The following is a 12,953-nucleotide window of genomic DNA, read 5'->3' as shown; positions in this document are numbered from 1 at the left end:
AGTGCCCAGATGTTAGTGAGGGGACTTTGCAACGGGGCTGTGTTTGCCTTTGTCATGTTCGAATTTGATGACCAAGTCAATCTGTCTGGTTTTCTTCATTATACATTTTTGTAATAAATTGATACAACTGTGTGATCTGTTAGGCCATTTCAGAAAGCAGTTTAGAATCAAGTACATTGCTATGGATCTGGAGCCACATGTAGGCCCGATCAGCTCCAATATTAATTTACTATTACTCAATCACAAAGGCCCGATCAGCTCCAATATTAATTTACTATTACTCAATCACAATTTTATTTTTTAATCAGGAGGAGGAGTTCTGATTAGACAGAGAGGGTGGGAAGGAGAGGGTCCCTCCATCTTGTGGTGCCTTTGCTCCAACTTCTTAAATTTTTAACTTAAAAAATGTTCTCAGTAGCTGGACCACCCAATGGACGGCATCTGGCCACAACTGTTGCTAGGCATGCAGGGAGAGTGTAAGGCTTGAAAATCTGCCTGGAGCACTAGCCCCCACCTTGCAGCTGCCACTGGTAGCTGATCTAGTCACTGATGCCTTGGGGGCGGTGGGGGTGGGGGGTGTTGGGAAGGGGGTGGCACAGGCTGGCTGGAAAATTCAGTTGGCTTCTGGCAATGGGCCTTAATAAGCCAAGAGCACCCCTTAATTGTCTACCTGCCACTCAGTGGTGGATAGCCCTGCTGACTCTGATCCCACCTCCAGGAAAATGGTTCAGAGGCAGGATGATGCCAGCAAACCAACAGGCTGGCTGGTGGTGCGACCTTTGTAGCCACCCATTGCCATACTTGTTCCCACCTGAAGGCAGAAATCCTGGCCCAGGTTCTGGAGGTCACAGCAGACTGCCATAAAATGGTAGATATGCTTCAGAATCTATTGAGGGTTCCCCAAATGGAACAGGCAGCTAAACTGTTGCTTCAGGATGCCAATGTTCTTATGCTCCTAGTCGAAGCCCCTAGTTGAATCATGGCTGTCATTTTCCCATGTGGCAGAATTGAGTCATCAGCAGATAGCCCTTGCTGTCAAGCAGATAACCCCTGGTTTGACATGGTGGCTCAAAGATGGTTGGCATGGCTGATAGTTGCAGGATGAAGGCATTATGACTGCAGCCAGGATAAAGGGAATTTACCAATGGTCTTAGTGCAGCTGCATATCCATTGCACGTTCAAGGAGTGAAACCCTTTGTGATTGCAGAACATCTCCCCATTGAGATGTGGTGCCTCCAAGACCATGGTTGTGCAGTCAATGCCTCTCTGTGCGATGGGAAAGCCTGCTATCCTGACAAAGTTATATGCATGCTCCTGCTTATAGATGAGGCAATGGAATCTCCTCTCTTGTCATAGAGGACTTTTGTGACCTCCTAGATGCAGTGATGGATGGTGAACTCTGATATGTTGGTATGGCACCATCTCCAGTCTGGAATGGTTGGCTAGTTTGGAAATTGAGGCATTGGTGACCTTGACAGCCACTAGCAGTGCCATCCTCAGCTCTATGCCTGCAGGTGTGGTTCAAAGACTTGGCACAGTTCTTTGACCAACTTCTTGGTGAAATGTAGCCATGACTGACAATGATCCGGGCTGATGTGGAGGTCAGAGAAGTGTTGCCTGAAGACCCTAGGTGGGTAAGGCTTCCTGCTGAAAACCCTCCTCCTCCTTCTGTGAACAGCTTATCCTCCCTGCTGTATCTCCCTGTCATGCTGCAGCCCAAGAGAACTGCAACCATAGTCCCCATCCCTGGTGTAACCAGAGACCTTTCAAAATTGCAACACACCAAAAGTCCAGCACCACTGCCTTCTGACAGAGAAAACTTGTGCCAACTCCTTCAAAAGCATAGCACTTCCACTAACACTGCAACAGTAAAAACACTGTCAAACACATCACACTTGAAGTTGAATGGTGATATCTGCAATTAGTACGAGTGGGCAGTCCCTCGTACATTTGACCACATGTTCAACTGTGCATATTTAAGCAAGGGCAGGAAATAGCAAGACTCAGAAAAGATGAGTACCAAATCAGCATTAGAAGTTGATTAATGTTACAATCTTACCACTCTATGTGCTTCTGATTCATGCATGGACATCTGAACTATGACTTTTGAAATATGGTGATTGACTAGGCTGCCCTGGAAACCACTGGGAGTGGACAAGCCCCCATCATTTATACATCGCCCAGTTCCAATAGAGCCGAAACCAACAATACTACAAAGCTTAAATTTGTGGCTATGATGCCTTACAGTTCTGCCATATTCAAAGAATTTGGACTCTATCCTTGTCAAGATAAGGAACAGCATGATTAGGCTCAATTCTAGAAACAGATTTGATGGTGTTCCATCAGTCCCTTGAACCTGTCTGATGATCATGTAATTTGGAGCTGATCTCTGACTTACATCTCCTGAGAGCTGATGATTGTATTTTATTTCAAATTAGGAATTAATATAGATATAAGCTTTCTTTTTATTCTGATATCCTTATCTTTTCTATCAACTAAAACGTTCTGGGAAATGTTGCAAGTCATATTTTGTCAAACAGAACCTGTGAATCAATACTAAGATTCAGCTGATTGAACATGATTTGCTATATTTCAGTCAAGATTAAATTTGTGTCCATTGATTCCTCAAGTTATGAACAGTTGAAATACCAACATCCTGCACAACACAAAATGGGCTGAATTTTTGCCAGGGAGGTGGAAAACAAGAGCTGGGTTTGTATTTGGGTAGGAACCTGCCTTTAGTGGGACATTGATTACAGTTAAGATTTTCATAGGGTTGAACACTTAATTGATATGGAGACAGATTTCCTGACAAATTAGATCCAGTGGAGGTGGGAATGGAGGTGGGCTGGATGAAGTTTGGGACTGATTTAGACTCCCTGTGGTAGCGATCACTGAGGCTGTTGATTGTTCTAAGGAAAAAAATCTACTGATTATGCCAATGCCTTCCACAACACCAGAGGGGGGTGAGGTGTCAGAGGAGAGCCAGAGTCCTGGCACACAGGACAGGGCTTCCCCTCATTTCATTGATGCTGACCTGGATCTAATGTTGGAGGACATGAGGGAGAGGAGGGGGGTCCTCGTTCTTGAGAATGGCAGGAGAAGGAAACTGCATCACACAGAGTACTAAGTGGGTCAGTGGGGTGTCTTCTTACTTTCTCTTTCTAATATTTTCCTCTATTTGCACTGTATAAATGATTACAATTTATGCCACATGTCTAGGACTCATTTTATTGCTTCTATGACAAGAAAAGAGATAGGAAATGGTGAGAGATAATGAGATCTTTCACAGTGACGGCAAAACCTCTGGGCAGGTGTGTTTCCTTAATTGGCGGTAATTGATGAGATGTTCCAGGCTATATCTTCCATACATCCATTATCTCAGACTCCCTTCCATTCCATGGCCCTCAACCTGGTTCAGAGAGGTCCAGCTGAAATGCTCCTGGATCAGGAGATTCCTAATATTCAAGACATTTTTAAGAGCCTTCGTTCCTCAAGCCCTGCTTGCCAACTCGTTGTGCAGCAGGGGTACCTCTCTGCTCAGCATCATCCCTCTTCATTTCCACTTTCTCCTCCTACTCTTCTCCCAATGAGCTGCCTCCTTGCAGCGCCTCACCATCCTCAAGATCCACACTTCTCTTGAGGGTCATGTTACTGAAAGCTCAGCAGACCACCACAATGACCAGGTCACTTGCCACAGTTATTGAAGAGCTGCACCCGACTGCTCTAGGTACCAAAATCCCATCTTAAGAAATCCTATGGCCTGTTCAATATTGCCCTGCTGAGTAGGTGGCATTGCTTGTATCGCCTCTGTGCCTCAGTTTGGGGCTCCCATAGAAGGGTGAGTAGTCACATCTTCAAGGGGTATCCCTTGTCTATAGGATCCATTCATGCACTTTGAAGGTTAGAGTGAAGATCTAAGGCCACATAGACATGCAGTGGATGAAGGAGTCATAGCAGCTGCCAGGAAAGTGAATGCGCACATGCAAGAAACTCATGTGGTGGCAGACCAGCTGGATGTTGAGAAAGTGGAAGCACTTCCAGTTGATGAATTGCACTGGCTGGTTACTTGTTGCCCTGATGACCACATAGGTGCAATCGATGAAGCCTTGCACTTGGGGGAATCTAGCAATGGCACAAAACCCAATGCCCTCTGTCCTTGTGAGGCTGTGGCTGTTGTGAAATGAATGTACTGTGCAGCTCTGGCAAAGTGGGTATCCAGTGAGATGCAATAGAGTGCAGCCATTTGCCAGATGCCCTAAAGTCAGCAGCTGATCCTTAGAAGGGGCCAAATGCATAGAAGCTCAAGAGCACTTTGACAGCCACTGGTTCAACTTCGCAACCAGTGCTGCGACATAGCAGATCTTCAGCTACAAGAGTTACAGATCTCTGTGACCATATGCCTGGAGAGTCACACAGCAGGATTTTTTGGCTCCGCCCATCTGCCATGGAAATGGTGTGTATCCCAGGAATGCAAAATTAATGCGGTGGGTTTGGGACGATATGGTGTCAGAACCCGCCATTGCGGCTGACGGGTAAAGTGTCGTTTTTCCTGCCTGCTACCGCACTTAGTGCAAATCTGGGATGATTCCACCCTATGTTTCAAAAATAGGGCAATTCACTCATCATCATCATCATCATCTGTGCCATGTGCTGGAGGAGATTATTATGAGAAATGGATACAATGCTCTTTAGTGCTCCACTAAAAATGGTTCACAGACATTTTATTCAAAATTTTGTGGATTGCTTGTTAATCTTGGTGAAATATATTAGTACTAGGCAATGAAGTATTTTCTGCTTAAAAAAATAAATGATCTAGTGGTTATGTTGGGATTTTGCCTCCCAGAGTCCTCCCATGCTGACCCCTCTTGTGTAGAACTGGTGAGAGGGCACATTTCTTACACAGGCCACTTTGGAGGCATCCCTGGTACCCTCCTACCATCTGCCTCCATAAAATCTAATGTTCCTCACATCATTTAAGGGTACCAGCAAAATCCTCCTTAGCCCTCATAGAAAATGGCTGATCAGTAAAAAGTGCAAAGGAAAATAAAGGCTCACTTTTCTTAAGGGGAAGAGACAATGTCCCTGGCTTAATCCTCACCAATGGGGGCCCACATTCATCTAAAATGAATTGAGATACTGAACTTCACAGATACACTGGGTCCAGGCCTAGCTGGTGGGTATCTTCAACAAATGCAATTCCAACTCCCCCAGTTACTTGACATTTACTCTGAAATTTTGTAAAGGGTGAGCAGTACAAGGCAAGTTGGTACCTGCCAGACTCTACAGAGCTCTAGGCTGTTACAGTGGGAGACCAGCAGAATCTCAAAGGAGGTTTGGAGCCTTGTAGGCAAGGTGTGCAAATTACAATGACGATAGCACTGGAGGTTTAAAAGTGATTTTGCTAAGATTACTTTCAGAGCATTGTATTTAAAATCATGTAAACTAAGTGGCAGAGCTTATTTATATATATATATACACATTTTAAAAATTTTCTACAGTCAAGGAACTTCTGATTGAACCCTACAGTTGATTTTTGAAGTTTACTAGGATAAACAGATTTTTAAAAAACAAGCTTTTGAAAGCAGTATACAAAATGGTCACAGTGCTGAGTATCAAAAATGCTGAAAATAATGAAAAATTAAAATATTTTTTGCTTTTGCCAACCTATCTGGAAAAATCTTTTGAGCCCTGTCCTACATGATACTCAAACTATCTGCATGATATAACCTTTATCCTACATATATTACATTATTACATTGGAGCAGAAAGTCGCTTATCTAATATGAAAGGGCTAATAGCATATAAGATGCCAACTGGTGTATAGTATGTAGGTTATTTTATATATTTTGGCCAGCATAAGGCTCTATATATGAATCTACAGGTGAGAGGATGATAATAATTACTATAACATTTTCATGGATGATTTTTGAATATTTCTTTTAATTCAAAATGTATTTCTTTAAATAGAGAACCGCGAGTTACATTTAAGAGCGAATTACGTATACTAATCAGAAACGTATAAAAAAGGACTTTAAAAAAGTAAGAGAGATGGGGGGAAAGCATGTGCTTGTTCCATTGTAGTCAGCTGCATAGAAATATCTACAATTCCATTCTAGGAATGCTTTATAGTTCCTCATCAACATTAATTTCGCGGAATACGTCCAAAGACTAATAGAAAAATGCAAGGTGAATCTAGCAGAAATTGAAGAGAATTATTCTGGATTTAACTGCTCCTGACTGACAGCTCATGTGGTGTCAGTGCACAAGCCTGAAATAACACATCAATATATTGGATTCATGAGCGATTGAATCTTTGATTCTGCTATTTACTAAATGACATATGTCGATTTGAAAGGTTAACAAAATGAAGTATTGCTGGATTCTGTTTTAACAAATAACTGGTCGCTGATTGATTCAGTAGTAAATTAGTCAAATAAAAACTTAAACATAATATTTCAAGTACCGGGAAAATGCTGACAGAATCACAAAATGGTTATAGCACAGAAGAAGGCCATTCAGTCCATCATATCCATGCCAGCTCTCTGCCCACTCCCTCACTTTTTCTCCATAGTTCTTCAAATGTTTTCCCTTCAGATAATTATCCAATTATTTTTGAAAGTCACAATTGAATCTACCTCCACCACACTCTCAGGCAGTGCACTCCAGACCCTAACCAATTGCTGCCCAAAAAGGGTAAAATATTTAGCTTGGCGGGCAGGTGCATGCCCGACCTGACTGAGCGTAAAATGATGGCGTGCGTCCTGACGTCATCGTGCACTCTCGTGATATTTCGGCTGGCGGGCACACGCTTTGAGTCAGCAGCGTGCCCACCAACAATTAAAAGTCCTATTAAGGCCATTTGAAAGGTAATTGAAGTAAATTTTTTGCTGCCCATCCAACCTTATGGTTGGCAGGCAGATGAAAAGGCCAAGCGGCCTTTGCACTTTTTTGGAAACTTCATCGACGAGCAGGATGAGGTTTCCAAAAGCGAATAAAAGTTAAATAAAAACTTTAATTTTTCATAAGTAACATGTCCCTGCTCATGTGACAGAGTCACATGAGGGAACATGTTTCATAACCTTTATCGAATCTTTAATTTTTTTTTCAAATCAGTTCATCTCCCTGAGGCAGAGAGCTGCCTCAGGGAGATTATGTAGTGCATACTCCCGCACATGTTTGAAGGTCGCACTCAGCCGGCTCGCACTTCTCCCCCTGCCCGCACAGTCAGCGCTCAGTGCTGTCGCTCACGTTTCATGCTGGGCGAGCCTTAACTGGCCCACCAGCATGAAATTGCCTTCCAGGCCCGATCACAGACGGCGGTCGGCTTCCTGACTGCCCCCACCTACCCCCGCTGAGCCCGCATGCCAAGGGCAAAATTCTGCCCCATTACTTCCATGCTTGTTTAATCTATATCTCCATTTTTAAAGCCTATGACCTCGTATACATTATTAACCACTTTTTCAATATTCCCTGCCATCTTCAATGATTTTTGCACACATACCTCCAGGTCCCTCTGCTCCTGTACCCCTTTTACAATTGTATCCTGTACTTTATATTGCCTCTCCTCATTCTACTTATAAAATGCATCATTTCATACTTCTCTGTATTAAATTTCATCTACCATATGTCTGCCCATTCACCAGCCTCGTACTCTTGAATTCTATGATGTACTCTTGAATTCTATGACCATTCTCCTCACAGTTCATAATATTTCAAAGTTTTGTGTCATCTGCAAGTTTTGAAATTGTGACCAATATAGATGAAGAAAAGCAGTAGTCCTAATACCGACCACTGGGGATCCCATCTTTATACCTTCCTCCAGTTTGAAAGACAAGCATTCACCACTACTCTCTGTTTCCTGTCACCCAGCCAACTTTGTATCCATGCACCACTGTCCCTTTTATTCCGTGGCTTCAATTTTGCTGATAAGCCTGCTATGTGGCACTTTATCAAATCCCCCTTCAATCTTCTCTGTTACCTTATCAAAAAACTCAATTAAGTTAATTAAACATGATTTGCTTATAACAAAACTGTGCCGGCTTTCCTTAATTAATCCATACTTATTCAAGTGACTTATTGAAGTTCCGGATTATCATTTCTAAAAGCTTTCCCACCGAGGATAAATTGACTGGCCTGTGGTCGTTGGGCTTATGCCTACACTATTTTTTGAATGAGGGTGTAACATTTGCAATTCTCCAGTCCTCTGGCATCACCCTGTATCTGAAGATGATCGGAAGATTATGGCCAGTGTTTCCCCAAATTCCACCCTTACTTCCCTCAGTATCCTCAGAAGCATCGCATCCAGCTCTGATGACTTATCAACTTTAAATGCAGCAAGTCTTTCTAATATCTCCTATTTATCATTTTATAACCCCCAGGGGATGCCAGTCACTGACTTGAGATTTTCAGAGAGGCACCGCTGGCGGACATGAAGACAGGTAGCCTAGAGGGACACAGGAGGATTCTTGAATCTCGAGGGCCAATCAGAGGCCTTCCAGCTTGAGAGGATCAGCTGGTTGCAGTAAAGAGTAAATATCTGAGAAAGTGCTTCAACATGGAAGTACCCTCTCACCAACATGTTTTAAATTTAAATAAAAACCAGACAAAGCAGCTAGGCTACCACTGTTATGATGGTGGTGGGGGGTTGGGGGATCCCTCTACGGGTTGACCTTTGGCTGCATGTGCACCCACACAAGCAGAGAGGTCTTCTAGACCTGCCTGGAGCATTGACCCCCGCACCCCCAGGCTGTCACCGGGTACCCAAGCAGTTGAGCTACCCATGTCACATCAGGAAACTGGAGGCCAACTAGAAAATCTTGTAGAGGTGTGTAGCCTTGTCAAATCTCTTAAAATGACCAGTGCTGGGAAAGGTGTCAGGAAATCTGCACGCCAGCTGGCACCAGTATTTTCGGGCCCCATCCAACTCTGTTCCAGACCTTGGAGGGGCACAGAAATTCTGCCTCTCATGATAAAATAAATAGAGAAATACTATTTCAACTGGTTGTCAAGTCAAAACTATAGGGCATAAAATAAAGATCATGAAAAAACATGTGAACCTCACTAGACTGCATTCAAATGGCAATCAATCTCAGACAGCCTACTTTTTAGAATCAGAGGGCCACTGGCAAGGAAGCAGCATTTGCCTCCTTTAGCCAGACCAGCTAGCACCCACCAGCCAACAGAATGGCATGGTGCAGTTCTAAAATCCTACCAGGTTTGTAAAGTCAGTTTTCCAGTAACACCGGTATTGCCATTTGCACCCACCTCCTAGAGGTCAATGACCTCTGATCTTGGGATTTGGGACAGGGCCATGATGAAGGAAGACAGATGGACTAAAGTTCCACCTCACTGAACTTATGGTAGTGTCATTGTTTAGCAGCAATACCTTTACAACAGAAAACATGGTACACCAGACTGAAAACAAAGCATTATGACATTGCTACAGCTTTTTCCTCATGGAAAAATCAAAATTAGCATTCCTGCAGGCAAGTGACTTTGAGGCCTAATATGTAGAGTTGGCCTACACTCATCAGTAAGTAAACACAACACAGATGTGAATTGAAAGCATTAGGGAATGATTTAATCTAGTAATGCAGCATTACAGAACATACCCTTTGCAGCAATCTATCTTGTAGCAATTACATGCTCAAAATGACTTATTTTTCTTGTTGACATTTATTTTGAAATATAATTATGATCATTTCTGAATAATTTTCTTTTAATGCCCAGTATGGTCATTTTTGCCATGGTCAAGGAACAACGCTGTTCTTAGTCTTTAAGGTAATGGACAAAGGCCAATAGTTTTCATATCAGTAAACATGATATTCATAATGCATTATTAAATGATTAATTTGCAGTTTCATTTTTCTTGTTCCTACAGTGTTCTTATCTTTCCATAATCTGTTGATAGATGATAGGGCTCATGAGCAAAGAGTAGGCCTGTTTGCATGAATGAAAAAGAAAACAAACCAGACAAGAATAATTCATGAATAGTTCTCCATCTTTCTTGGATAAATCAAGTGTACCCCTCTTTGAAGCATTAATCATAACATTTGTTCTAAGTGCATGGCATCTGAGTTTCTTAGCAGGTGAAACATTAATAAATGTACAGCATTCATACATTCAAAATGATAGAAAATAAATTAATCTTATTTCAAAATGAGGTGTCAAAGGTATTGTATTACATTAATTATATTGTGCTTCTGATGATTTATAGTATTTTACTTTGTCAACCAGTGAAAATAATTAATTTCCTGTCTTAGCTGCAAAATACACAGAGAAACAACATTAATAAATGAAAATATCCATTCATAGTTTCTCCAGGATTCCAGTTTCTCTGATCTCCTGCCAAAGTTAAGGTGGCAAATTTGAAAGAACTCAGTGGAAACTCAGGTCCATTTTATTATTTTTGTCTTTCTTATCCGTATCAAATAGCAGGGATTTCATCCATTGCAATGGCCTATCCCTGACTTTGGCTAATTTTCCTTGCCAGTCTATTATGCATATTTTAGGCAGGCAGAAAATAGCTACGACAGACCTTTGACCTTGACACTGTCCAGAAATTATAACTTTCTTTCCAAGTTATATTTCAGTCAAGTTTAAAGCAGCCCTTTATTTTTTTTTTCAATTTTCCTTTCCTCTCACCTACCAGCCAACATAGCAACCTGAACATTAGGATCGCATGGCACTGCTAGTGAATATGTCAGATGATATAGTCCCATTATTTCCAAGCCATTATACTGCACATGCTTATATTGGACAGCCTGCTTGTACATCTACCACTTGCGGCAAAGAAAAACCTCTGAAGTGGTAGAATACAGTGGAGAACCAGTAAAGTATGTCCCAAAGAACGTCTCAAAATTCTACTCTTCATCTGGCTTGCTAGTAGACTAAACTCTGTGCGTTTCAAGTAAACAATATTCAGTGGTTTACTGGGGAGGTCTTGTGGGTGAGTAGCATCCCTGCCTCTGATAAGAAGCTTTGGGTTTGAGTCCCACACCAGGACTCAATAGCCATGGAAGGAGCATTCATAACTTGGACAAGCAGGTTGGTTATTAACCTGCAAATCATCCTAGTATGCCTTTGGCAGGCAGTAAGAGCAGGAGATTCTCCTGGTCAACCATGCTGGATGCAGAATGGTGCCCTTCAAACTATAGCCTCTGGTTACAGACTGGTGACCTGTTCCAAGAAAAAGTGGCTAGGGAAACAGACGTAAGCATGACTGCCTCATGCGTCTCTAGGTGTGGAAAGAGAATCAACAAGATCAGTAATATGATCATACATGATATTAAAGGCAACATTGTGCATGGATAGAGAGACAGCTAGAGGATAGAAAGCAAAGATGAGGGATAAATGGATTTTTTTTTTCCAAATAGGTGAGATGTGGATAGTTGTGTAGTCGAAGGATATGTGCTGGCACCTTTTTCTTCCCATTTAAATATATTACTTGGACACAAATACAAGAGAAATGATGTCAAAGTTTGTGAATGATACCAAATGAGGGTGCTGGACAAACCGCAAGGAAGAATGTGGGAGGACAGAGACAAGTTAGTGAAGTTAGCAGAGAATGCAGAGAAATATGAACTACTTTGGGAAAAAGAACTGTGAAATTATATGTATCCTAATTAGCACACTACTTAACCGAACGGAGAGAGATCTAGCACTGCAGATATATAGATCTTTGAAGGTGGGAGCCCAATGAAAAGGGCCATAAAAACAACAAACAGGATTGAGGGTTTTATACATAGGAGTGCCAAATATGGTCTTTGCCACAGTGATAGCATCCCTGCCTTTAAGCTCTGGCTCCAAGTCCCACTCTGGGACTTGATGGCCAAGCTGGTTGAGCATCAACGTGTAAATCCTTTCAACATATGCCAATGGCAGGTAGTAAAGAGTAGGTGTGATTCCTGGTCAGCCGTGTGATGGAAAGAAAATTGGAGCCTCCACCATCAATATTCATAGCTCCAATACTACAACATACATGGAAAAATGTATGTTGCCACAGCAACTCAGACTTCTGGGGTCAGTTAGCTTAGTTGACTGGTTGGCCAGTATGGAACAGATTGGTGCCAACAGCATGGAGTTCCAGTGGGGTGGATTTAGGACCTGCCTCCTTGCTCTATCTGTGGTGGAGCTCATGGTGCTGTGCATCGGATTTGCCTTTGGGCAGAGAATTGAAGAAGTAGTACTGAATTAAAAAACAAGGTGTTGAATTTGCACAAGACAATGGCTAGGCCACAGGTGCTATATTAGAATCATAGAATCAAATGGTTACAACACTGAGAGAGGCCATTTAGTCAATTGTGTCCATGCTGACTCTTTGAGAGAACAACTGAGCTAGTTCCACTTCCCTACCTTTTTCCTGTAGCCTTGTAAATTATTTCAATTGCTTGCAGTTTGGGAACCCCATTGTTGGGAGGATATTTCAATCATGGAAAGAGTACAATGAAGATTCACAGGAACAATAACTTGCATTTATATAGCAGTTTTTGCATCTCAAGGTGTTTCATGGGAACATTGTCAAACAGAATTTAACAATAAGCTATGGTGGAGAAATTAGGGCAGGTGATCAAAAGCTTGCTAGATGACCTAGTACTTAAGGATCCTCTTGTAACAAAGATTTGAATTTATATACCAACATTAACACAACGATACGTTCTAAGGTGCTTCACAAAAGCATTAATAATAATAATCTGACACTGAGCCACAGAAGAAAATATCAAGATGACCAAAAGCTTGAAAAAAGAGGCAGCTTTTAAGGGGCATTTAATTGAGGAGAGAGGGGTAGAGAGTTGTAGGAAAGAGTATTCCATACCTTAGGACCTAGCCAGCCAAAAGTATCAACACCACTAACAGAGTGGTTAAAATCAGGACCATAAGTTACAGAATTAGATGAGCGATGGGATCTTAAAGGCTTGTGGGGCTGAAGTAGTCTAGAGATAGGGAGAGGT

At 42.1% G+C, this 12,953-nt stretch overlaps 1 protein-coding gene across 1 annotated transcript in view; it reads right to left on the bottom strand.

Moving 5' to 3' along the window:
• Positions 1-12,953, bottom strand: part of nrxn1a (neurexin 1a) — a 1,849,731-nt gene that overhangs the window by 1,154,457 nt on the left and 682,321 nt on the right. The window lies entirely within an intron of this gene.

This window comes from Cetorhinus maximus, chromosome 14, assembly GCF_964194155.1.
Source record: "Cetorhinus maximus chromosome 14, sCetMax3.hap1.1, whole genome shotgun sequence".
NCBI classification, from domain to species: domain Eukaryota; kingdom Metazoa; phylum Chordata; class Chondrichthyes; order Lamniformes; family Cetorhinidae; genus Cetorhinus; species Cetorhinus maximus.
Note: the sequence above shows the minus strand (reverse complement) of the source record. Positions and strands in the feature narration are given on the sequence as shown.